The sequence below is a fragment of the Apodemus sylvaticus genome, chromosome 21 (genome assembly GCF_947179515.1).
Source record: "Apodemus sylvaticus chromosome 21, mApoSyl1.1, whole genome shotgun sequence".
NCBI classification, from domain to species: Eukaryota; Metazoa; Chordata; class Mammalia; order Rodentia; family Muridae; genus Apodemus; species Apodemus sylvaticus.
The window spans coordinates 54709559-54736598 of record NC_067492.1 but is presented as its reverse complement, the minus strand read 5'-3'; the positions used below and the strand labels follow the sequence as shown (position 1 = coordinate 54736598).

General features: G+C 37.5%; 1 non-coding gene across 1 annotated transcript; it reads right to left on the bottom strand.

Annotated features, from left to right (window-relative positions):
- Positions 1–20981: 20981 nt before the first annotated feature.
- On the bottom strand, positions 20982–21108 carry LOC127672256 (small nucleolar RNA SNORA17). Its single transcript, XR_007974911.1, has one exon. It is a non-coding gene; the product is annotated as a small nucleolar RNA SNORA17 (small nucleolar RNA).
- Positions 21109–27040: the final 5932 nt, after the last annotated feature.

Sequence of the window (27040 nt, the reverse complement as noted above, 5' to 3'; positions counted from 1 at the left end):
TCCTGTGATCCAGAGATCCTAACACTGGGTATGTATCAAAGGAGGTGAAAGCACTGTCCCCAGGAATTATCCACATTGCCATGACTGTTACAGTACTGTTCAATAGCCCTTGAGAGATATGAGTGGGTGTACAACTTTTAATGCATGCACACATGCAAACATACATGTCACATATTATTATAAAGCATTCACCTTTAAAAGGGAAATTTTTCATGTACTACATGGGTTGGCCTGGAGAACACTGTACTAGGTGAAAAATGGTGAACACAGACAAATACAATATAGTCTTTTTTTTTTTAATTTTTTTTTAATTCTATATATTTTTATTTACATTTCAAATGATTTCCCTTTTTCTGGCCTCGAAAGTCCCATAAGCCCTCTTCCTTCCTCCTGTTCTCCCATCCATCCCTTCCCACTTCCCTGTTCTGGTTTTGCCCTATACTGCTACACTGAGTCTTTCCAGAACCAGGGGCCACTCCTCCGTTCTTCTTGTACATCATTTGATGTGTGGATTATGTTTTGGGTATTCCAATTTTCCAGGCGAATATCCACTTATTAGTGAGTGCATACCATGATTCATCTTTTGAGACTGGGTTACCTCACTTAGTATGATGTTCTCCAGCTCCAGCCATTTGTCTAAGAATTTCATGAATTCATTGTTTCTAATGGCTGAATAGTACTCCATTGTGTAGATATACCACATTTTTTGCATCCATTCTTCCGTTGAGGGATATCTGGGTTCTTTCCAGCTTCTGGCTATTATAAATAGGGCTGCTATGAACATAGTGGAGCACATATCCTTATAACCTGTTGGGGAATCCTCTGGGTATATGTCCAGGAGTGGTATAGCAGGATCCTCTGGAAGTGACGTGCCCAGATTTCCGGAGTGGTTGTACCAATTTGCAACCCCACCAGCAGTGGAGGAGTGTTCCTCTTTCTCCACATCCTTGCCAACACCTGCTGTCTCCTAAATTTTTAATCTTAGCCATTCTGACTGGTGTAAGGTGAAATCTCAGGGTTGTTTTGATTTGCATTTCCCTAATAACTAATGAAGTTGAGCATTTTTTAAGATGCTTCTCAGCCATCCGAAGTTCTTCGGGTGAAAATTCTTTGTTTAGTTCTGTACCCCATTTTTAATAGGGTTATTTGGCTTTCTAACATCTAACTTCTTGAGTTCTTTGAATATATTGGACGATATAGTCTTATTTATACATGGAATCATAAAAGCTGATCTCAGAACAGAAAAAAATTATGATCTGCAGTGGGGAGGTAATATGTGCATACTTGACATATGCTGAGGTAGATCTTAAATATTATCAGCACACATGGTAACCATATACCATAAGGGATATGTTAGTTAGAACATGGTGCTTATTTCAGTTTCTGCATGTGTCATTGTATGTTTTGAATGTATAGTTATTTTATATCAATGATAGTGAATAAAGCAAGAAGTAGTGACTACACAAAGTGCTGACAAATGATGAAGGATATGAATGAGTGGACAACTTAAATATTGCTGCTGAGAATATATAAGGGTACTAGGAAATGATTCACAGATTACTAAAACCTGAGCAGACAATACTCATAGTAACTTTATTACTGCTACTATATAAGAATGTTTTTAGTAGCTTCACTAGTAGTAGGACAAACATTACATAACCAAAGAGTGATTGGTTTAAAGGATGGTGATATATCCATACAATGAAATACCACATAGCACTCACATTGAGCAACCTATTGATAGAACTCAAAACTAGTATGACTGGACTTGTGGAAAGACATGGATAATATCAGTGGTTGTAGGGGTTAAGGAGAGGTACGATGGGAAGCCCATGAGAGTAAACATCAAAGAGTCAACCAAGGAGCATTGTGATGGTGTTATGTGTGGTGACTGCATCAATGACATTATGATTGTGATATTATATAGTTTTGCATGATGTTACCATTGTTGGAAACTGAGTAACATTTCTATTGGATGGTATTGCATTATAAACTTGTAAAACTGCATGTGTTATGAACTTATCACCATCTCAAAATCAAAACTAAAACTTGGAAAAGATTTCAGTGTTATTGCATATAGGTCATTCTTTCCAGAAAGGGAGAGAGATGGTCAGCATCAAAGAAGGCTGTGAAAAGTTCACTAGCAATAGTATATGTTGCACAATCACTACTAACTCCTACCATGAGTCTCAGTTCTCAAAATCTCTTTGTGAACAGTCTTTTGCTATGAATGAAGAAACTAGCTCAGACACAGTAAGTCTAATATTAACCACCAGAGAAACTGAGGAGTCTCTGATTGGGCAAATCCTTTCCTCTACCAACAAGCTTTGCCACATGGGAAACATGACTCTCTATATTGTACAAGCTAATATTGGAAACAAGATTTTGGATCCATCTGGCTGAAATACTCTTCCATGGAAGCTATCCTCCTTCACCCATTACCATTACCTCCCTTGCTCAACACTTTTCCCCTCTGGTTTCTCGAGCTACTGAGAACACATGCATCTTCCTACAGAAGGCAGAATTTGTTCCCTGGCAAATTCAGAGTTCTGTGAAAATCAAATAGAAGTAAAATCCAGAGAGAATCATGAGACCAAAAGTCTCCATTTGCTTTAATCACACTTTTGATTCCTTTTAGGTCTTTTAGCAGATGGACTTGGTATTTGGGGGATCATTGAAATCTCAAAAGGATGGGTGCCATTGGGATAGAGTTACTCACAAGGACATAGCCTGAAGCAAAACAAATGTCTTACTTCCTAGGAATTGAAAATGTCAACAGGATAAGCTTAAAACATCAATCTGCTCTTTCACAGAAAGGATCAGAGAAAGTGTAAAGTGATCACAGATGCTCAGTTTGTAGAGCAGACATGGTGCAGTAAGAAAGAAGAAAGAACATTCCAACCAGTCACCCAAATCCTTTCTTTAGGTTGACTGAGCAGCAAGTTTTCCCTTTCTCTTTGCTTCCTTCCTTCCTTCTTTCCTCCTTCCCTCCCTCCCTCCCTCCCTCCCTCCCTCCCTCCCTCCCCCTCCCTCCCTTTCTTTCTTTCTTTCTTTCTTTCTTTCTTTCTTTCTTTCTTTCTTTCTTTCTTTCTTTCTTTCTTTCTTTCTCTCTTAGTATAAAACTAAAGCATGTTCTTTAAGGTAAAATGGAAGCTAAGTTTGTGATGAGAGAAAAACAATAAATTATCAATAGTAGGAATAGCAAGCATGTCTAGAGTGTTTGCCATCACAGAAAGTGGGCTAAATGGGTTACATAATTTTACCTTATTTAATTCTCACAGTTCTTTGTGGGTACAGGAGAGAAACAGAGATATCAGGGCATAAATAAAAGTGTTGGAAGAGGAGATAATAGCAACATGTGTTGAAATTGCTATGTTATCAAGTGTGTGTTATCCCCATCTTGTGGATATATTTCAGGTGATCAGAAAGGGTCGTAGATGTGAGGATGAAAGTTAAATATCTTGGGCTATCCTCGTTATACATGGCATTCTAAGTAACAATGTTTTCCTAGCCCAGTGTTTCCCCCTTTAGTCCTGGTGACATTTCTGGCCAAATAATTCTTTGAGGTAGAAAACTGTTGTATTTATGATAGGGCTTTCTGTATCACTTTGTCTTGAGATTATATTCCATAGTTGTTATCCAGCAATGTCTCCAAGCATTGCTGCATATTTATGGAGAATAAAAAAAATTATCCCTGATGAAGAACTTTGCTAGGGGTAATCACTTTCAGCAACTGGAAGAAGTAGGTTTAAATTAAACATGCGTACCTTACTGAATGACACAGCTTGGTTGATTTAGAAAGTAAAGTAGGTTCGAGTTACAATATAGGAATTGTCTGTGTTTTTGTCACAAGTAAGGAAACAACTTTATATCAAGAATATTTCCTAAACAAGTTGGGGAGATGTCTCTGTCTGTCTTGTCTATCAGTCTCTCTCTTTCTTTCTCTCTCTCACACACACATACACACACACACACACACACACACACACACACACACACACACACACACACACACCAGGGTTGATGTATACTTAGTGTAGGGGAGGAAGTAAAGCTAAGAAGCAAAAAGATCTATGAAGCTATAGTGTTGTCTCAATGGTAGTGTTTACCAAGTACTCAGGAGAATTTGGTAAAATTTCTACCTCTGGGAGGGAAACATGCCTTGAGTTTGATGTTTGATGCCTGTATTTCTTAATATGGAAGTCTTTTATTTATGTTCTTACTTGAATGGATTTGACGAAATGTATTTACACTTGCCAAGCTTCAATCTCCTCTTATATAAAAATAAACATTTTTCTCATGGTTAGAAACGTTAACAGGAATACATCTGATATGGAATATAGTAATTGGCATAAATGATTTATATAACATATAAGTAATTGTTCCATGCTCTTTAAAATAAACTGACTCTTTAACAAAAACATTTACTGAAATTTTTCTGTTGGTTATAATTTTAAAGATGAAGATCAATATTCTCATCAGATGGTACTCAGCAAAAACTAACAAAATTCTGAGTTAGAATTTTTGTAAATCAAGGGATATTACCCAAATCTAAGTAACACCTGAGACATCTAACAGAATTTTAAAAACAAGACATGTATGATATTTAGATACAGGGAGAATAATGGACATCCAAAACAATAGTTAAAGTGAAATCTAAGGGGTTCAGTGTATAGATGGGGAAACTCACTTTAAAGAGCAAATGATTCCTAAGCCACCAAGACAAACAAGTTGCTTTACTGAATATACAGGTTATTTGTTATCATCTGAGCTTTCACATGTTTAAATCCTTTTCCCCCAGGATATTAATATGGTTTAAGGAGTCATAGAACTCCCAAGTGGTGGGTTCTGGCTAGGGGGATGTCATGGCTATTCCTGGTTGTCAACTTGACTATATCTGGAATGAGCTACAATCTAGAATTGGAATGCTCCCCTGTGATCCTAAGCTGGAAGCTGAGAGATACAAGTTTCTAACCTGGATCTTGGCATGGAGATCTTGAGACATAGTGGCTATGAATTCCAGAAGATTAAGACAGGGAGATCTCTGAGTTCAAGGTCACATGAGATTAAAGGCAAGGTGGCACACACCTTTAATCTGGGCCACACCTTTTGCTGGAGACCTATATAAGGATATTGGAAGAAGGAAGATTTACTCTCTCCTTTACCTGCTTGCCTTGTGGGACTGAGCAACTGCTAGATCCCTGGACTTCCGTCCACAACTGCTGCTGACCATTGTTGTGGAGTTGGACTAAAGACTGTAAGTCATCAACAAATTCTCTTACTATATAGAGACTATCTATATGTTCTGTAACTCTAGAGAAACCTGACTAATACAGGGGAGCTGGTCCTAGCAGAGTGTTCTAAGGTTGTATACACTTTTGGACAAGTACAGGATCTCTACATTCTAGCCCATGTCATGTGAAGATCATAAACAATACCTCCCTAGCACCAAAGAAGCAGTCTCACCACCATGCCTTTCTTGTTGTAACAGATTGAAATATCATCCAGTCTCTGAGTTAAACTGTATCCTTCCTCTTTTTTTTTTTTTTTTTTTTTTTTTTTGGTTTTTCGAGACAGGGTTTCTCTGTGTAGCCCTGGCTGTCCTGGAACTCACTCTGTAGACCAGGCTAGCCTCGAACTCAGAAATCCACCTGCCTCTGCTTCCCAAGTGCTGGGATTAAAGGCGTGCGCCACCACTGCCCGGCTGTATCCTTCCTCTTTTAATGGCTGTCCTCTTTTAATTTATGTCAGATAATTTCTCATATAGGTTAAATGAAAAGTAATTGTCTAGAGAGAAAATGTGCCAGAACCATTGCAGCATTGTGGGAACTCATGTACCACAAAAGCATAAAAAAGAATGTTTGAAGTATCAACCATTTTGAGAGAAGGTTTGTCCAGAGAAAAAGGCCATAAATTCCAAGCTTGTTAATGAGCTGTTGACAAAGAATGACACATGAGGCATAGCAACATAACTCTATCTGGGTGTTCATTCATTCTGTAAACATTGAGTTTCCTACCATGTACCAGCATTCTTTGACACACACACAAAAATATAACATTAATGATAAAAACACATACCTTATTTCAGAGTTTATGTTCTAGTGTGAAAGGGAGCCATATTTGAAAACAACAAAAGCAAATATATTACCTGAGGATGTGTTTGACAGAAAAAAATAATTAACAGTGAAATAAACAAAGATATGTTACCTCCGATGAACAATCTCATTCAAATTCATCCTCTTTGAGGAAGTGGTAGTTTGGTTTGAGACCAGTACGATGAGCAAAGAGTAAACCCGGATAATAGAAGAAAGCAAACATGGAAAAATGACACAGGCAAAATCCTTGAAACAAGAGCAGGCATCTAAATATAGATAAAATCAAGTTTTCTCATATGTAACATTTGTGGTGCAAACAGAGGCATATGTTTAACTCTGCAGAATTCTTTTAGGTTCGAAACTATTATTTCAAAACTCTTATAGGTACAGAAATCAGGCACATAAATTATGTTAAGTCAGTTTGACTTGTTCAACAAGGACATAGAAACAATCAATCAAGAAATACAATAAAAAAAAAAATCACTGCCACCACGGTAACTCTACTTCAGTTTCTGTGGCTTAAATCTAGTCATGCTATGTGAAGCTTGGTACCTTCAACTCATGCCAAAGGCTGACAAGTTCTTGTCTCTGCCCATAACCCCTTCTTGGATACTTGCCCTCGCTCTGAGGCAGTGCCGGTCCAATGTCACCTTGAAAATAAGATTTCTAATGAAAGGGAGATATAACAGCAGAAACTGAGGAAATTCAAAAATCATCAGATCCTACTACAAAAACCTATACTCAACACAACTGGAGGAAATGGACAATTTCCTAGACAGATACCAAATACCAAAATTAAATCAAGATCAAATAGATCATCTAAACAGTCCCATAACTCCTAAAGAAATAGAAGTGGTCATTGAAAGTCTTCCAACCAAAAAAAGGATGGAACCAGATGGTTTTACTGCAAAATTCTATCAGACCTTCAAAGAAGACTTAACACCAATACTTTTCAAACTATTCCACAAAATAGAAACAGAAAGAATACTGCCCAACTCATTCTATGAAGCCACAATTACCCTGATACCAAAACCACACAAAGATCCAATAAAGAAAGAGAACTTAAGACCAGTTTCCCTTATGAATATCAGTGCAAAAATACTCAATAAAATTCTTGCCAACCAAATCCAAGAACACATCAAAACGATCATTCACCATGAACAAGTAGGCTTCATCCCAGGGATGCAGGAATGGTTCAATATACGGAAATCCATCAATACAATCCAGTACATAAACAAACTCAAAGAAAAAAAAAACACATGGTCATTCCATTAGATGCTGAAAAAGCTTTTGACAAAATTCAGCATCCTTTCCTGCTAAAAGTCTTGGAAAGACCAGGAATTCAAGACCCATACCTAAGCATAGTAAAAGCAATATACAGCAAACAAGTAGCCAACATCAAACTAAATGGAGAGAAGTTTGAAGCAATCCCACTAAAATCAGGGACTAGACAGCTGTCTTTTCTCTCCATATCTTTTCAATATAGTACTTGAAGTTCTAGCTAAAGCAATTAGATGACATAAGGAGGTCAAGGGGATACAAATTGGAAAGGAAGAAGTCAAATTATCACTATTTGCAGATGATATGATAGTATACTTAAGTGACCCAAAAAAAGGTCACCAGAGAACTCCTACAGCTGATAAACAACTTTAGCAAAGTGGCTGGTTATAAAATGAACTCAAGCAAATTAGTAACCTTCCTATACTCAAAGGATAAGCAGGATGAGAATGAAATTAGAGAAATGACACCTTTCACAGTAGACACAAACAATATAGAGTATCTTGGTGTGACTCTAACCAAACAAATAAAAGATCTGTATGACAAGCACTTCAGGTCTCTGAAGAAGGAAATTGAAGAAGATTTCAGAAAATGAAAAAATCTTCCATGCCCATGGATTGGCAGGATTAATATAGTAAAAATGGCCATCGTGCCAAGAGCTATATACAGATTCAATGCAATCCCCATCAAAATCCCAACTCAGTTCTTTATAGAGTTAGAAAGAGCAATTCTCAAATTCCTCTGGAATAACAAAAAAACCCAGGATAATGAAAACTATTCTCAACAGTAAAAGAACTTCTGGGAGAATCAGTATCCCCAACCTCAAGCAGTACTACAGAACAATAGTGTTAAAAACTGCATGATATTGGTACAGTGACAGGCAGGTAGATCAATGGAATAGGATTGAAGACCCAGGAATGAACCCACACACCTATGGTCACTTGATCTTCAAGAAAGGAGCTAAAACCATCCAGTGGAAAAAACACAGACTTTTCAACAAATGGTGCTGGTTCAACTGGAGGTCAGCATGCTGAAGAATGCAAATTGATCCATTCTTATCCTTTTACTAAGCTCAACTCCAAGTGGATCAAGGACCTCCACATAAAACAAGATGCACTAAAACTAATAGAAAAGAAACTGGGGAAGACCCTTTAGGACATGGCCACAGGGGAAAAGTTCCTGAACAGAACACCAATAGCTTATGCTTTAAGATCAAGAATAGGCAAATGGGACCTCATAAAATTACAAAGTTCCTGTAAGGCAAAGGACACTGTCAAAAGGACAAAATGGCAACCAACAAATTGGGAAAAGATCTTCACCAACCCTACATCTGACAGAGAGCTAATATCCAATATATACAAAGAACTAAAGAAGGTAGACTCCAGAGAGCCAAATAACCCTATTAAAATTGGGGTACATAGCTAAACAAAGAATTTTCACCTGTAGGGTTCCGAATGGCTAATAAGCACCTTAAGAAATGTTCAACATCATTAATCATTGGAGAAATCCAAATCAAAACAACCCTGAGATTTCACCTCACACCAGTCAGAATGACAAAGATTAAAAACTCATGAGACAGCAGGTGGTATTGGTGAGGATGTAGAGAAAGAGGAACACTCCTCCACTGCTGGTAGGACTGAAAGCTGGTACATCCACTCTGGAAAGAAGTCTGGCAGTTCCTCAGAAAACTGGGCATGATACTTCTGGAGGACTTTGTTATACCACTCCTCAGTATATACCCAGAGGATTCCCCAACATGCAATAAGGACACATGCTCCATTATGTTCACAGCAGCCTTATTTATAATAGCCAGAAGCTGGAAAGATTTCCCTCAATGGAGGAATAGATACAGAAAATGTTGTATATTTACACAATGGAATACTACTCAGCAATTAAAAACAATGAATTCATGAAATTTTTAGGGAAATGGTTGGATCTGGAAAATATCCTAAGTTAGGTAACCCAATCACAAAAGAAAACACATGGAATCCAGTCACTGATAAGTGGATATTAATTAGCCCAGAAGCTCTGAATATTCAAGACACAATTAACATATCAAATGATCCCCAAGAAGAAGTAAGGAGAGGTCCCCGGTCCTGAAAAGGCTTGATCCAGCATTGTAGTGCAGTACTTGGACAGAGACATCGGAGGGGGGTGATTGGGGAATGGGTGGAGGGAAGAGGGCTTATGAGACTTATGGGGAGGGGGGAAGTGGGAAAGGGGAAAGCATTTGGAATGTAAAAAAAGAATATAGAAAAGAAAAAAAAGTTGTTCAATAAGGCACGATTAAGAAATCAATCATAACTATAAAGTGGCCTCTAAATAGTTTTTAACATGTAACTTTTGTTACACTGTACTTTTTTCTTGTTTGAGACACACATTTAAACAGAATCTATTTATCAATAAACTTTAAAAACTAAAAAAAAAAGAAAATAAATAAATAAGATCTCAGAATGATATTCCCACTCTTGTCATATGGTACTTGTAACATCATGACACCGAAACAAACAAACAAACAATCAAAGAAACAAACACACAAAAACTTGATTATTTTAGCAAAATCTTTAGTATTTTCTTTTAAGTTGCTGCTAGAAACTTTCACCAATACTATAATACATTCAGCTTATATAATGTCAACATTCTTATGATGGCGGACCATTAATCTCAGAATGACCTAATCATATCAAAGCAAAGTATATGTAAAATTAAGAGAATATTTCACATAACTGGTACCATTTGTTAAGAGTTCATTCAATACAATGATTGCGCTGAAAGCTTCGATATCTCACTGTTGCTTACAACATCCTGAAAGCTGGGTTATTGCTATCACATGAGAGAAGATGAGGCAGCTGTGATTAACTTACAAAACCAGCACTGCACTGGGACTGAAGCTGACTCTCGCAAAGACACTGCTTTCCCCCATGCTTTCCTTAGTGTCACAGGCTGCCCATCCACAATTGTATCTGTCTGACTCATTCCTCATAAATATCCATTGAGGATTCTATAGTGTAGGAGAGAGGGGTCAAAGTCTGATACACTGCAATACATTTCAATCTTCAAAAACTATTTTAATTGACTCTGAAGAAATGTAAAAGACTCATTTAAAAGACCCAGTGTGAGGAACATCAAGGCAACTGTCATGAAGATGGAATGCTCATCTTTAGTCTTCCAGTGTCTGCTTCCTTCTGGGTAGTGGTGAGGTAACCGCCCTCCCTTCCCTGGACTGGAGGATGTGACTCTTCCAGAATTTACCTGATTCACAAGAGCCTTTGTACAAATAGAATGTAGCAGCGTTCTTTACAGCAGGCCAGGCACATAGCCTAATCACCTTCTTAACAGGGAAAACAAATAGCTAGAGGTATGGTGACTAAAAAAGAAGGTGGCCTGCAACTGTATCATCCCCCTTTGTTAAAAGTATCTAATACAAGTCACTGTGCACTAACTATGCTCAGCTTCTTTACGGGAGACAACAGAAGCCTGAAAGGAAAATTGTTGGGGAATTTTCACCTTACAGCTAACATTCATGGAGGAATACAAGGTCATTTTGAGATGTCCAGATGTTATATTTTCATAATAACATGTTAAACAAATATTTTATAATGTGCTGCTTCTTATGGGAAGTACTTAATTGAATATACAATAATGAAGAATAGAAGAAAAATGTATTTTAGCTGCAGTAAAGAAAACAACTGAACTAAGTTGATATTATTGTAGCTATACATGATTTTCTGTTTGTAACTTGCTATATGTTTTTCTACTGTAATTCAGTGACAAAATGAATCTTGTGAATGAGGATTCTATACAAAAATTAAAAAAAAATCTAATGATTGTTAAACAATAAAACTTTCTTGTCTGTCTGTCTGTCTGTCTGTCTGTCTGTCTGTCTCTCTCTCTCTCTCTCTCTGTGTGTGTGTGTGTGTTCACTTGAAAGTCACATTTCAAATTTGTGTGTCATTTGTCAGGCACTATCCAGAATTCAGGGTTTTATTTGTTTGTCACATCTCTCTGAGACATGGAGAGATACTGGACTAGGCCCAGAGATTCATGTGTTTCTGCCTCCTTAATGCTGGGCTTAGAAATGTTCACCACTGCAATCAATATTTTAGACAGGTTCATGCTTTAGGATAGAACCGTCTCCTCAGCTCTCCAAAAGCATGGTTTATTAAGTAAGTTTTGTTGGCTATTTTTCAGACTATGCCTTTTTAAATTTATTTAGTATTTTGAACAGCACTTCAGTGCTATAAACTATTGTAGTTTTCAAAGACTGAATCCTACTAAAATATCAAAATAGAATTTGTATATTGAAAATGATTTCTCATATTTTAGCTTCTCTCGTCTAAAATCAAGACAATGTCTTTATAATAATCAATACATATAGAATTATTTGTGGGAATTTTAAAATATGTTATTCTGTCTTATACTAACATAAATATACTATGCTAACACAAACACCACTCCTTTTAGGGCAACAGGTAGGCTAAAGAGGCTCCAAACCTCTCCTCCTTTCCTCTAGATCCAATCTACCCAATGTCATCCTCAACTTTGTAATAGAAAACCTGCTGTAGTCTCCCTTTCCTCTCTGAGAACATCTCCAATACATCACAAAAAAATCTCCAATCATCCTTCCCTCAACTGTTCCCACTATCTACGCCTACAACATCATCAGGCATTCTCTATGAACACATCAGCTGAACAGGCCAGGAAAGCAGGTAAACTAACTGAAGACTTTCACCACTCCCTGCTAGCCTCTAGATCTAATCTCCCAGTCACATCATTACCTCTGCCTTTCTTCCCCACCCCCACTGTTCACACACATTTCCTGTGGATCCCACGGGCCTTCACCTCCTACTCTCCCTTTCCCAAGTTGATGCTTCATTCTATCACCCAAACTCTAGTAAGCATTTTCTGCTAGCCACAAACCACTCCTGGGTTTTTTGTGGGGTTTTTTGTTGTTGTTTTTTGTTTTGTTTTGTTTTGTTTTTGTTTTAGAAAAAATGCTCCAGTCACATCCCCACTGCTACCCTCTCTCCACTCTCTTCCTCCATTTAAAGGAGAAAAAATAAGCAAATCCTGGTTGAACACTCTGTTCTCCTTCCTCCTTCCCCCTGGGAACCTCCTCAGACTTTTTTTAGACTATTCCCATTCCTAAGTGTCATCTCCCAATACCCCAAAATACATTGTACTTGGAATCCCCAGTGCTCTCAGCTACCAGGTCCAAAGAAAATTTTCTACTAGGCAACACACCACCATCACATTCAGAAAACCTAAAGAAGAAACTAAAACCAAGGAACAAAACATTTATTCCTCCAAATCCATGAGCATCCCAAACTGAGATGCCTAGACACCAACATAAAAATGCAATAACATCCAGGGTTTCCACTAGAACCCATCCTTCCTACCATAGCAAGCCCAGAATATAACAACATAATGGAAGTACAAGAAAAAGACCTGAAAACTGACTCTATGAAGATGATAGAATGCCTTAAAGTAGAAATTAATGAATCTTTTAAGAAATACATAAAATACAAACAACTGGAGGAAAGGAACAAATCCCATTAAGAAATCCTGGAAAACACAAAAAACAGTGGAAGGAAACAAAACTGTTTAAGACTCAAAACAGTAACTATAGAGGCAAGCTTCACCCAAAGAATACAAGAGATTGAAGAAAGAATCTCAGGCACTGAAGATACAGCAGAAGAAATGGGTAAAACAGTTGAAGGAAATGTTAAATCTAAAACAAAACAAAACAAACAAACAAACAAAAAAAAAACAACTGGCACAAAACATCCAGGAAATCTGGAACATTACGAAAAGGCTAAACCTAAGAATAATAGGAATAGAGAAAGGGGAAGAATCCCAGCTCATAGGCTCAGAAAATACTTTCAGCAAAATTATAGAAGAAAATTGTCCTAACCTAAAGAAGGTGATGCCTTTAAAGTTATAAGAAGCTTATAGAATACCAAAATGGATTGGACCAGTAAATAAAGTCATTTCATCACATAAAATCAAAAACATAACTGTACAGGATAAAGAATGAATAGTAAATGCTGCAAGAGAAAAAAATATAGATAAAGTCACACCCTTATGGATAAAGGCACACCCATATGGATAAAGGCACACCCATGAGATTGCACATCTGACTTCTGTACTGAGATACCACAAACCAAAAAGGCCTGGACAGATGTGGCACAGATTCTGAAGAGATAACAGATGCCATTCCAGGGTACAATATCCAGCAAAGCATTCAATAAACATAAATGAAGAAATAAGGCATCACATGATAAAGTCAAGTTAAATCAATATCTCTCAATAAATCTAGCCCTGAAGATGATAAAAGGAAAACTATAACATAAGGAGTTTTAACTATAACATAAGGAGTTTTAACTATACCCTCTAAAAGCAAAGGGAATAAATACTCTCAGACCAGCAAAGTCAAAACAAGGAAAGCACACACACACACACACACACACACATTTCAGAGACAGAGAGAGACTGAGCAACACCATTACCACCATTACCACCACCACCACCACCACCACCACCACCACCACCACCACCACCACCAAGGAACAACAAAATAAGAGGACTCAGCAATCATTGGTCACTATAATTTCTCAATACCAGTAGTGTCTTAATTCTGTAGTAACAAGACACAGGATCTATCCTGCTGCATCCAAGAAACACACCTTAACATCAAGGAGAGATCTCAGAGTAAAGTTTTGGAAAAAATCTAAATAAATAAACCTAAAAAGCAAGCAAGTGTAGTCATTTTAACATGTAACGAAACAGACTTCAACTCAAAACTCTTTAAAACAGATAAGATAGAACACTAACACATTCGTCAAAGGAAAAGTCCACAAGATGACATTTTAATTCTTAACATTTATGCACCAAACACAAAGCCATTCAAGTGTGTAAAACAAACAAGCAAACAAACCTACCACAACTACAGCTTAAATCACATATTGGCCCTCACACACTGATAGTGGGAGACTTCAATATCTTACTTTAAGCAATAGACAGGTTATTCAGACAAAAACTAAACAGAGAAATGCTAGAACTAACAGATGTTATAAACCAAATGCACCTAACATATTTACAGAACATTTCACCTAAACACAAAAGAATATACCTTCTTCTTTGCACCTACCAAACTTTCTCCAAAATTGACCACATACTCAGACACAAAGCAACTCAACATGCACAAGAAAATTAAAATAACTCTGCATCCTATCAGATTAAAGCTTGGTATTCATCATCATCATCATCATCATCATCATCATCAACAATAACAACAACAACAACAAACCAGAAAGCTTATATACTCAAGGAAACTGAACAACTCTCTTCAGAATGAAAAATGAGTCAAGATTGAAATAAAGAAATTAAAAATTCTCTAGAATTGAATAAAAACAAATATATAGCATACCCAAACTTATGGGACACAATGAAAGTAGTTCTAAGATGTGAGTTTATAGCACCGAATGCCTACATTAAAGAAAACCAAACACTGGTTGAGGGGGAAAAGGCATCAGTAAAATGACTCCTTATATAGTCTTCTGTACTCATAGATCAGTGCCTTATCCAGTCACTACCATAAAAGCGTCCTCCTGTACCACACGGGAACAGGCAGAGACCTACAGCTATACTTTATGAAGAGATAGTCTAAATAAGATATCTCCTTCAGATGTCTCGCCCCAGAGCTCAGAGAACCCCCCATAGAAGAGGGGGCAGAAGGTAAGTACCAGAGAGCCTGGAGGACATTAGGAGAAGGCCTTTTGAATCAACTAAGCAAGCCTCATATGAACACAGAGAGGCAAGCACAAAGCTGACACAAGCTTACATCAAGTCCTCTGTGTATATTACAGCTTTCATCTTAGTAATTTTGTGAGATACCTGAGTGATTCATTCTTGGGGATCTTTGCCTTTGCCTTGTCCAGTGTGAGTGTGATGGTTTTGCTTTATTTTATAATATATCACTTTGTCTAGTTTGTTCTCTTTTTAAAAATTATTTTATTGGATATCTGCTTCATTTACATTTCAAATATTATTCCCTTTCCTCATTTCCCCTCCAAAAACCCCCTATCCCATGCCCCCTCCCCCTGCTCATCAACCCTCCCATTCCCACTTTCCTGACCTGGCATTCCCCTACACTGAGGCCTGAGCCTTCACAGGACCAAGGGCCTCTCCTCTCACTGAGGTCTGACCAGGCCATCCTCTTCGACTATGTAGCTGGAGCCATGGGTCCCTCCATGTCTACTTTTTGGCTTGTTCTTTTCTCATGTGAGACAGAAAGGGAGGGTAACTAGAGAGGTGCTGCTGTGGATAGCCCTTGTGCTGTTTGTATTTTTATGCTAATTCTACTTCCCCAAGAGGGACTGCCTGGGAGGAGGAGTGAATCAGTACTCAGGGTACTTCTTGTGAACTTTCCTCTAAAGAATAAAGATTTCTAGGAACCAATCACTGGGCAGTGAGTAGGCTGGACTTGCTCTGGTTCAGAGAGGGGAAGAAGAGACACAGGAAAAAGGTGTCTTGATTTTGGACAGAGAGAGCTTGGAGGACAATATGTCTCAAACAAGAGGCCCCCTGAATTAGATGGCGGATTCCACCAGAATTCGCCACCAGAGGAGTTATAATTAGTATAGCTTACAAAATTAGGATGCTAGTTACCACACCCAGTGCTTGAGTTACCTGTTGATTCTGAACTAAGTTTTTGTGGTGTTTTCTTTCACGTGGCAACTCAGCTGGGTTCCAGAGAGAAAGATACAGCAGTAAAGCATGGGATTGCAAGGAGTGCACCACAAAAGGCTGTGGGAATTTGGAAGTGTGAGACTGGCATGGAGGCAATCCTCCAGTGGGAACTTAGCTAGATGGAGAGATTTTGGAGCTCTGGGTCAGATTCTCCATGAGTTGAGAACTGGCAGGCCAGCAGGCCAGTGCACTGCCGGTTTAGCATGGTTTGCTTTTTTATATTTCATTCTTCATGGGGGGCAGAGAACTAAAGCTACTAAAGCAAAAGATAAAGGGTGATGTGGCTAAATGGGAGTATCTCAGTTGCATACTCCGAACAGTGAGCATTGTGACACCCTATGAGGGACAGTTCAGAAGGAGGTGAAGATTTTATTCAAACAAGCTATAAAAAGGAAATAATTTTTAAAACACTCTGTAACTCACAATAAAACATGAGATGAGAGTGTGTGGTGGGTTAGAAATGTAAGTGAGTAAACATTTCATATTCACTGGTTTCAGATCTCAGCTCTGTCATTAACGGGCTCTATGTTTGGAGTCAATAAAATTGCCTCTCTAGGTCTCATTTTATCTCCATATAAAACATTGGGCTTAGCTCAGTTGATTTCTTAAACGCTTGCAATATTAAATGTTCTACAATACATGGTCTAAATTAATTCAAATAGCAGATATTTATTGACTGTAGCCTTTAAGTAACACATGAAGCATACAGCTTTATTAAAAATCTATGAAAGTTATGAAGGTCTCAAAAATAAGAGTATTTACTAGGAATATTTTCATGCAGAAGGCACACACATATAAGCAAATTTTACTAGCTCTTCAGACCACTATATATTTATATAAAAATAACACAGGAGAATGTTACAGAGTGCTGATTTTTAGTGCTTTTTCCAATGCATTATTAGGTTATATCAATGTAATTCAGCTGTGGCATGGCTCCTAAGAATAACACATCACTCATTGAACTTGATTTTATATACATACAAACATCATAAAAATTTCATTAAAAGTAGAACAAAGCTGTTCATCTCAAAACAATTCAGAGTTTGACTGTTTCATGAACGATACTTAAACCCACTACTCGCTAAGCCATTGAACTTGTGTGGAAATTAATCATTTAAAAAATATTTTCAAAAATTTCCTTTGAAAGAAAAGTATTCATTACTTCTAGATTTAACATATAACATGGTAATATAATACCAATTACTTAGCATTACCTACACCTATAAAACAATGTAACTGTTCTATATTTTATGACTAAAAATAATTATCAGTTTTAAAGTATCTTATTACCTACAAAAAATAATTATTGGTTCCAAAAGTGACCACATCACATTTTTTGAGTTCTATTCCAATTTCACTAACAGTGACTGCATTTCATAATCAGATTCTCAGGAAGGCTTTGAATGCTAATTTAAGAATCTTGGTGTCTTACAAAATCATTGTGAGGCAGTGAGAACAACCTCACTGGCTCAGTGACACTTGTGGATCTCTCACACATTTTGTCAAATGCTCTTATTTTATAAGAATGCTATTGGAGAAAAATCACTAATTTTGAACTGTTCTTGATTTTTTTCCATATCCAGTTCTAAGAAAGTGATAAATGCCTAATTTGTACTTGGAAACATGTTTCTTATTAAGACTAATACATTTGCTAATGTGCATGTTAGACAATTTTTAATGGGTAAAATCTAAATGTGTGATCTGGACTTTTAAAGTCTCTTAAAATAGCCATCCACTGAGCAGCATAACCAGATATCTAAGGACACCCTTTCTAGCTGTGGTTCTAGCATCACATCAAAAATACTTTCAATCTCTGAATAAAATACACTATTTCTTGATGTGGCAACTCATGCTATATAATACCAAGCTAAGACAGGAGGATTGCTATGAGATTTAGGTCAGAGACATGTTTTGCGGTAGAGTAACACCTTAGCTTGGAAAACTGATATACAAGTAAACAACAAAAATGAAAAAATCAATTACTGAATAGCATATGAATTTATTCTGCTGTATGTATATTTCTGCATATATATTACATAGGTACTTATTTAGGGCAATACTTGATGCTGCTTAGAGAAGACTTTCTTATATTTCACAGTACAGGGATTTAGTGTTTTATTGTACAAAAAGTTCTCTGTTTGTTTGTTTGTTTGTTTTTTCTTACACCATCTTATTTTTAGTACCTAGCTCAAAAATCTTAATTACATTTTACAAAATATAAACACTTTCTTTTGTTTTTATGAATATATGCAAATACAAATGTCCACTATTTTGAATTTTAGAGTGTGGCATTAACTTTAAGAATCCTAGATGTTTTACTTTGCTAAAAAAAATTTCTGGTCACCATATATGCACAAATGGAAAAGAAGATATGTTTGAACATTTAATTTTCTACCTTGTCCATTTGAAGTCTTTAAAAATTAGCAATGTATCACTGAAAAGTTTCCATCTTTTCTTCCTGAAAATCTGCTTTTTCATAAAAAATGGCATTTTAAAAGTAAATTATTAGCAGATAAGTGTGTGTTTGTGTGTGTGTGTGTGTGCATGAATGGACATATATGTGATGCATGCATGTGCACCTGTATGTGCTGGTACACTTGCTTTTGGTGCATCCATGAAATGAAAGGCCTATGTCAATTGCCTTGCTTTGCAGTTCTCCACGGTATATTTTCAGAGTCTCTCAGTGAGCCTTGAACCACCTTCTTAGTTAAGCTGAGCAACCAAAAAGTGCTTCCTTGACTCTGGAGTTTGCCATTCATCTTTGCGCCCAGTGTTGGGGTCACAGACCTGCCTTACTGCCCTTATCTCCTTATATCAATGCTGGGGATCCCAACTCAGCTCCTCATGCTTGTACAACAGGCACTTCATCCACTGAGATGTCTCTATACCTTGCAGTTGACAGATTCGTGGAGCCTAGCATGACCTGGAATTCACTCTGTGGTGCAGACTGCCTTCCAAATCATGACTCTTCTTCCACTAGTCTTCCAAGTGCTGGGATGACAAGCATGTGCTACCTTGCTAGAAAACAGTGATTCTTTAGTATGTATGCATGTAAGCAATATGTACAATATACAAAATATTGTTTCAAATTAAAAACTGGAATAGCTAACTCATTCTCCTCACTACAGATATGCCCCTATCTATATAATGCTTTGAAAGATGAGAGAGACATTCCAAACCTTTGTTAAATAAAGAGCTATAAACAGTGCTTTCCTCAAAATCCCAGTTAAGTCTACACTGGTAAAATTTAAATAATTTTTCGCCTCATTTCTCTTACAACTTTTCTTTCTTTCTATAAAAAGCTCAATGACGTTGTTCTTAATAGTCTGGGACTCTATAACAAGTTTCTATAAGGAGTGAGGAGGGGAAGGCATAGCTCCTCTGCCTGCCCATGCCACTGCACAACCGACAAGTGGTGTGGCCAGCTCAGATCCTTAGGTAGGCTTGCCCATGCACCTGCCTCTAGGGTCAGCTCTCTTGTGTCCCTTCCCCCACAGCATTGATTGAGCTGGACTTCTCAGCCCATCCTATTCAAGCTGTGACATTCCTGGCTGGCAGCCTCCACCCTTCCCCTGGTGTTATCTCAGGCCCTTGTTCAGTTGAGAACAATACAGCCACTTTCACCTTGACAACCAAGGCTGCCTCAGGGCAGTCTCACCTGGAGACCAGCAGAGACCTGCCTGACTGGAAGCAGGCGACCCGCTGAGAAGAAGAACCAAGGAATTCCCGGCCATTGGGGTGGGCAGGGTTGTTTTCTAAAGACTATATATATATTGACTCAATAATAGTAAAGTCAGTCTTGCTCGGCAAACTTTCTTCATCTTGATTCAATTCTCTTTCGTCGCTTTCCCGTTTATCCCCAGAATTCTCTTCCAGGTCTCCAGTTCACATGTGGCCGCGGGCGGCTACACTATTGTGCTGCCCAGAGTGAGGTAAAAGACTCACACTCCTGAGTGCTATAACTGGTGAGGGACAGGGACAGCTCTCCTGCTCTCATGACCCCAGGGCCAGGTCTTCTGCCAGGTGCAGGGGGTGAGGGGTGAGGCTGGGGAAATGAATCTCTCCCTTTACCACACCACCTCAGTGACACAAGTAGTAGGGCCAACTTTCCCACATATGTTTACCTTGGGGCCAGTTCACCCACAACTTCTGCAATGTGTAGGGCCTACTCTCCCTGGTACTTCAGCTGTCTAGAGACAGGATCATCTCTCCTGCTCTTGTACCTCTAGCTCTAGATTTCCCACAATGCCCAGGTGAGGGGTGGGGCTAGTTCTGCACATACCCTGGATACTAATGTGTCCCTGGGTGGCAGCCCAGACCAGGGACATCAGCCTTGTCTTGTTGGTAACAGAACCTTGCTGCTACAGGGCCAAGGAACCAAACATGGCTCCCAGAGGCATCACAGGTCAGGATCCCACTGTGGTCTTCGGTGTCATTACTGGCTACTCATATCAGGCTGTTCCTCACGACCCTTGAGCCTCCAGTTCTGCCACTTTTCATTGTGTCCACATTCTTCTGGGTTTCCTTCTCTTCTATTTCACTACCACGAGTATCTAGGGTCACCTCAGCAGTGGTTTCAGGAGTACTATGTCCCACTAGTGCATTATAATGCTAGGCAAATGTCACCTCAGACACAGTCTTTTCATCCTCCTAGGCCTGTGTGGAAACAGACTGGTGGTCATCTCAGGCTAACTCCTCAACCAGCCCACTTGAAGTGGCCTCTTGCAAGGGTCATCTGTCTGAGGGCTCACTCCTGCCTGGGGCCCATGGCTTGTTTTCTATCTGGGGAGTCTATCTGGGCTTACCTGGCACCTTACTGCCAGCTGTCTCAGGCTCTCTTTTTTGGGGGGAGGGGGGAATGTTAGGCCACTAATCATTCTGATGTTCACAGGTCAGAACACTGAGTGTAGACATAGGCTCACTCCTCTCTGTCACATACTGATGTCCATGTGACAGAGAAGCCTGCAGTGACACTAGGGACAGGTATGTTTACCATTTTTAAAAGCTAACAAAAATATGCATTCTAACGAGGCATATTCATTTTTACATAAAGGGATAAGTCTTAGCTAAATGCTTGATACTGCAAAATGAGGAAGATATAATATGTTCCAGAGCTGCTCAGCATTTCAATTTTTATGATCACCAATGTCTTTTCATATGAACACGTAGTACAGAATGGCAGAAGTATATTTAAGACCATTTCAGAAAAATTTGGAGATACTACTGTAATCTTAAGCCAAAATTCCCTGAATGATTGTTTAATGAAAGTCAAGCCAGCATCTCAAACAGCAATTTTTAAAATGAAACATTCTAACCCAATCCAACTTGATACCTGATGACGAATGATGTAAGGAAATATTAAACCTTTTTCTTTTTCATAATTAAACCATTATGCTTCTGTGGGAACAGAAACTTTTGTGCATATAGTGAGCCACTGTAACTTACAGCATGAAGTATCTTTCAGGCTGAATTTGTTGACTGGTGCAGTGGTGTGATGGCATGCAGGGCACAGAGCTGTGTGTCAAACAGAGCTGCAGTGATGCCCTCCAATGCCGCGCAGACAGGGACTCTGGAAACTCCACAGATAAATTAACTTTGAATTAACTTTTCCTTGTTGAAAATTCAAAAAATTGTATTGTTGCTGAATACAGTCCTTCCCATTCAGTTACAGGATCCCAATATGGTATCACAGCCTATAGTTAAAGGCACTGTGTTCGGGATATAAGCCTTGGTTACAACTCTCCATACAACAACCTTAAAAATATACATCTACTGGTAATTGACTTCATCTCTCTTGGTAAGAGAGATAGAGGTTGCTTGTTTGTTTATTATGATGCATGAGTCTCCACTTGAGCATAGTCACTGTATTTTTTAGTCAGTGTTCTTTGGGATCAGATCACTGAAGTTCTAAGGCAAAGCAGATGGATGTCCCAAATCAGAGAACAAACAACATTTCTGTCCTTTACTTCCCCTTCAGAATTTATTGTGTCTAATGCGGTTGCTAATATTCAACTTCCTCTTCCTGTGCAGTATTATGGGAGGGCATCAATCACATTTATTCTTACATTTTCAGCAACCAGCTACAGTTTCTGATACATAGTAGGAACTTAGTAAATATTTGTTTATAGTAGGTTATTTTCTTTTAGCTCTTTAAAAAGATAGTAAGTATATGACATTATATTTTATAGGAACTTTTCTTGATCACACCTATTTCACCATTACCTAATATAATTTTTAATATGGAGAAGACACATGATTGGTGTTAATTGACTTCAGAAGTGAAGACCTCATGTTAAATGGCAATGACAGGAAACACTATTACCAACACTAGTAAAAGATGCCCAATAAGGATCAATACTACAAGTATGTTTATGTTCAGGGTATAAAAATCATTTTCAAGTTACCAATGTTATCTTTCTTCAGAATTTCATGCTGACTCAAAAATACAAAAATACTTGTTAAAGAATATCTGTGGATATTGTGTTACTAAGCTGGGGTAAATAAATGATTCACATGCTCAAAATTTGAAAAAAATGACAAATCCATATAAAAGTAATGAAAATCATCACCATCCCAAAATTCTGCAATATATTTTATGATAAGACTGGAGGAGGCATCCTTAGGGAATTTTCCTCTCAGGAAAGGCAAAGAAGTCCCTGATAAACTTTTTATGCCACAGAACTAAATGTTAAACAACTTTATGACTGGCTAGAAAATGTATTTTCTTTTTCATTAGCTAAATATTTCTCTGAAGCTCATATCATCTTTTCCAAATTCTGCTATGACACCCTCTTTCAGGATTCATCTTAGGAGGTCTTTAGCCCCTGCCATTCTTCTTCAGGCCTGTGAGGAATATCTCATCCTTTCCTACTGAATGTCTTATGTTTTTAGACACAGGAAATGCATGGCCTGTCTGATCTAAGAACATTTTTTATTATGAAATTGAGAGACCAGAATATCCTGCTTTAAACAGAGATACCTAGTGAGAAATGACACTTGAAAATATGAGTAAGTGTCTCATTGTGGGGTTGTTCATGAAATTTGATGCAACAAAATGAACATTGCTCAGAATTGTCAGTTCTTAGCCATGCTGTGTTCATTTTATGCCTTTCATTATCAGATGAAGGTGAATGATTCTGGGAAAGTCCTAGAACTAAAGCATCAGCTACATCAGCAACAAAAGCCATTTAAAACATGATTGATAAAGTACTAACACTTCAGAGATTTTGTGACTATATTGGATAAGGGAGTTGGCATTCTTGAACTTAATAAAATGGATGTGTATTGGAAAATATGGGTTCTTTCTTTACTTTGTGTTGTTTTGTTGTTGTTGTTTTTGCATAAGGCAAAATCCTCAACAGCTTAAGTGAGCAGTGGCGCCTGTAGTCACACACAGTAAAGTCCCTTTATTAATGTCACACTGAATTTGGAGTAGAGATCTGTATGAAAACCTGATTCACATTTGGTGAATTTTCCATTAATTATTGAAAAGCTGTTAAGTCTTTTATCAATGGAAGAACTGTATATTAAACATAAGAACCCATCTTCCATGGATCTTGGCATATCCAAATACTTGGATATTTTTTCCTATTTATGTTAAATGCTCAGAGGAGGAAAAGTGGTATGTTTTACCTGTATATAAGTACTATTAATTTTCTTCCTAAAAACTATAGAAAGTACATAGAATTTCTCAAGTATTTACTCAAGGCCTTTAAAAATAAGATTCACTACAGATGTTTAGAGTAGCCTACACAGACATGACATGCTTTTATATGAAAAAGTGCCAGAAAAAATATGATCTTTTATAGAAAGTTCTAGGGCTGGAGAGATTGCTCAGTACTTAAGAACATTTGTTGCTCTCCTGAAGGATCTGGGTTCAGCTCCTAATACCTGTATGGCAGCTCAAAACCATCTATAACTCCAGTACCAAGGGTCCTGACACCCTATTCAAATATCCACAGGCACCAGACATGTACATGGTGCCCATAAATAAATGCAGGCAAAACCGGCACACATGTAAATACAATGTAGTAATATAATATATTAATATAAATCTACAGAAAAATAAATTTCAATTTGATATTTATATTAATATTTAATTTTAAATAATTAAATCCCACCTAGGTTCCTTATTACAATGATTAGTCTATACTTTATAATGAAAAAAGATTCTTCTCTCATACATACATCCTGGCCATAGATTTACCGTTTTCCACTTCTCCCAACTCCTCCCCCCACACACATCCTGTCTCCTACAGATCCACTTCCTTCCCTCTCTTTTTCCCTTCAGAAAGGAGCAGACCTTCAAGAGACAACAACCAAACATGACAAACCATGAATGTGTCCATGAACCTAATGGTGATGAACTCAATCTCTGGTTCCTCTCTTGTCCTACAGAGTTTAGGATAAGGTTTAAAATGGCAAGTGTCTACCTAAGCATGGTTTCTTTTTCTTCTGTTGACCAGAAGGGTTCATCAACTGCCCTGTTTCCAACAGGAGCATTTATAACGTGTTCCCCTGTATCCCAGTATCCCTCCAAGTTTTCCTCAGTAACCCACTACCATCCTTTATTTAGAAAAGTTCAAATAAACTCTGGAGAAAAATTAAACTAACATAATTTAAGTGAGTTTAGATATGTGTATCTCTATGACCAGCACTCAGTAAACTGAGGCAGGAGACTCATGCGTTTAAGGTTAATTTGAGCAGTACAGCTAGACTCAATTTAAATAGACAAACAAACACCACTAAGTCAAACTAAATAAATGCATTTTTAAAATAAAACTGGAACATCATGTAAGTGTGTGTCTATATATGCATAATTTGTTTGATCTTATAACCCCATACCAGAATAAAAATAGAAAGAGTTGAATTAGTTCAAAACATGAATAATATTTTTGAAGGAATATACTTTGCTCAGTGTATAATTGTTTCATATAAATCTATAGAAGTATTTGAAGAAGAAGAAGTTTTCCAGATCTCAGATTTTTTTAAAACTACCCTTATATTATATTACAGCAACGATATACTTTTGTTTTTTCCTGAATGTCAGTTTTCTGGAATGATGCAGCACCAGAAGTTGTATTCACTCTGCAAAAGCTGTGGTATTTGTATCCAACCAAGACAGAAGTAAAGTAGCCTGGTCCTTTGCAGAGGCTTTGATGTGTTATGCACCCACCTTTCCTCAGTCTAATTTCATATCCACTAAGGAAGGTTTTGAATTTGCCTGAAATGGAAGTTAATAAAAGTAGATTTCAATTTATGTACCCATAGCTGATGTGTATTGACACTAATTACTTCTAGTTAAAGCAAGTTCCAGTATTTGTTGTGAGAAGTACCAAGCTCACCAAGAAACTGGCCTAATGTCAGAGATTTTGCCAACTTAATATCAGCCCTTAACCTTTCTTCTGATGTTACCTTACATTGCTCTCTACAATGATAATGGATAAACTTTCAAAGAAATTACAATATATGTAGTAAAGTGATAAACAGTCATATAGTCATTATGGGATATTTCTTTAAATGTCTTAAGTCGAGAAAACAATCAGCAGTTTGATCATTATCTTTATAATATGCACCATATGTTTACACCAACAGGACTTATAAAAATAAACACTTGGTATCCAAACAGGAGAAGTATGTGATGGAATTGAGGTTTGCTACAAATAGGGAAAGTAATGGCTCCCAAGCAGCACTGTATCCTGCAATGTTCTGTAACATAGGAAAGTAAACTCCCCACCCTTTTGTTTGAAGCCAGTCATTCTGATCTAAAAAGAGTAGCTAGAGGCCCATCTCACTTAGAAATATAGATGCGCATTCCAAATTAAACAATAGAACACAGAAGTCAGCAGTACACTAGAAGAATAATTCACTATGGACAAGTGGGATTCCATCCAGGATCCAGAAACTGATTCAATATTTCAGAATGCATTAATAATATCTAGCATATTAATAAGTCAAAGGAGGAAAAAACAAATGATGTCTTCAACATATGTTGATGTGACATTTGAAAATTTTAATTACCCATCGCTGATTCAAGAAGAAAACATCTTTAAAAATAAGAGAAAGAAGTTTCATTTAGATGAAATTATGTATTTCAATCACAACTTATATGATGAATAAGGAGATGCTGGAGGCATTGGACATAATGCCAGAAATACAGCATGGATTCCCAACTACTATTTGAAATGTTGGGGACTAGCGACATGTGGGAGGCATTGGTACAGAGCTGAGATGGCAGTACTCCATCCATTTGTCTCATGACATAGACTGAGAACCTCCTGAGTGCCAGCCATATTTCCTGTGATGCCCTGACAAGAGAATGACTTGGCTATGCTTCAAAGGTTTACACTCAAGTGGGCCAAATGCAGATGCACTTGGAAAAGGAAAAACCATTGGCAGAGCAGCAGTTGCCCTTTCAAACTTAGTTGGCTATTAGTGTTCACTTACATCTAAGTTAACAATCAATTAGTAAAGATTATTGAATTTAAAACATTTTAGTGAAAGAAAGTTAAAAACCACACTGGAGACTATTTTTGATTAATAAACATAAAACACCTTTTCAGGAGAATGATTGTAACGTCCAATTTCCATTTTCAACTTTATTGGCTTGGCCATTAGTGAGGGAACCTTTGGCATTTCTGTCAGAGAGTTTCTGGAAATAATTAACTAAAGAGGAAATCCTACCTCAAATGTGAACAGTACTGCACCATACACTGTGATTATAGACAGAATAAAAAGGGAAGGAAGGAAGCCAGCCAAAATGACAGGCAGTATTTCATTTTTTTTTTACAATATTTTTAAGTTTCTATATATGTATACAGTATTTACATTAGTTCCCCTCCTCATCCTTGTAACTCCTATCACTTTGCATATTCTCCATCATTACTCTTATCCAAGCCTCGTTTCCTTTAATTATT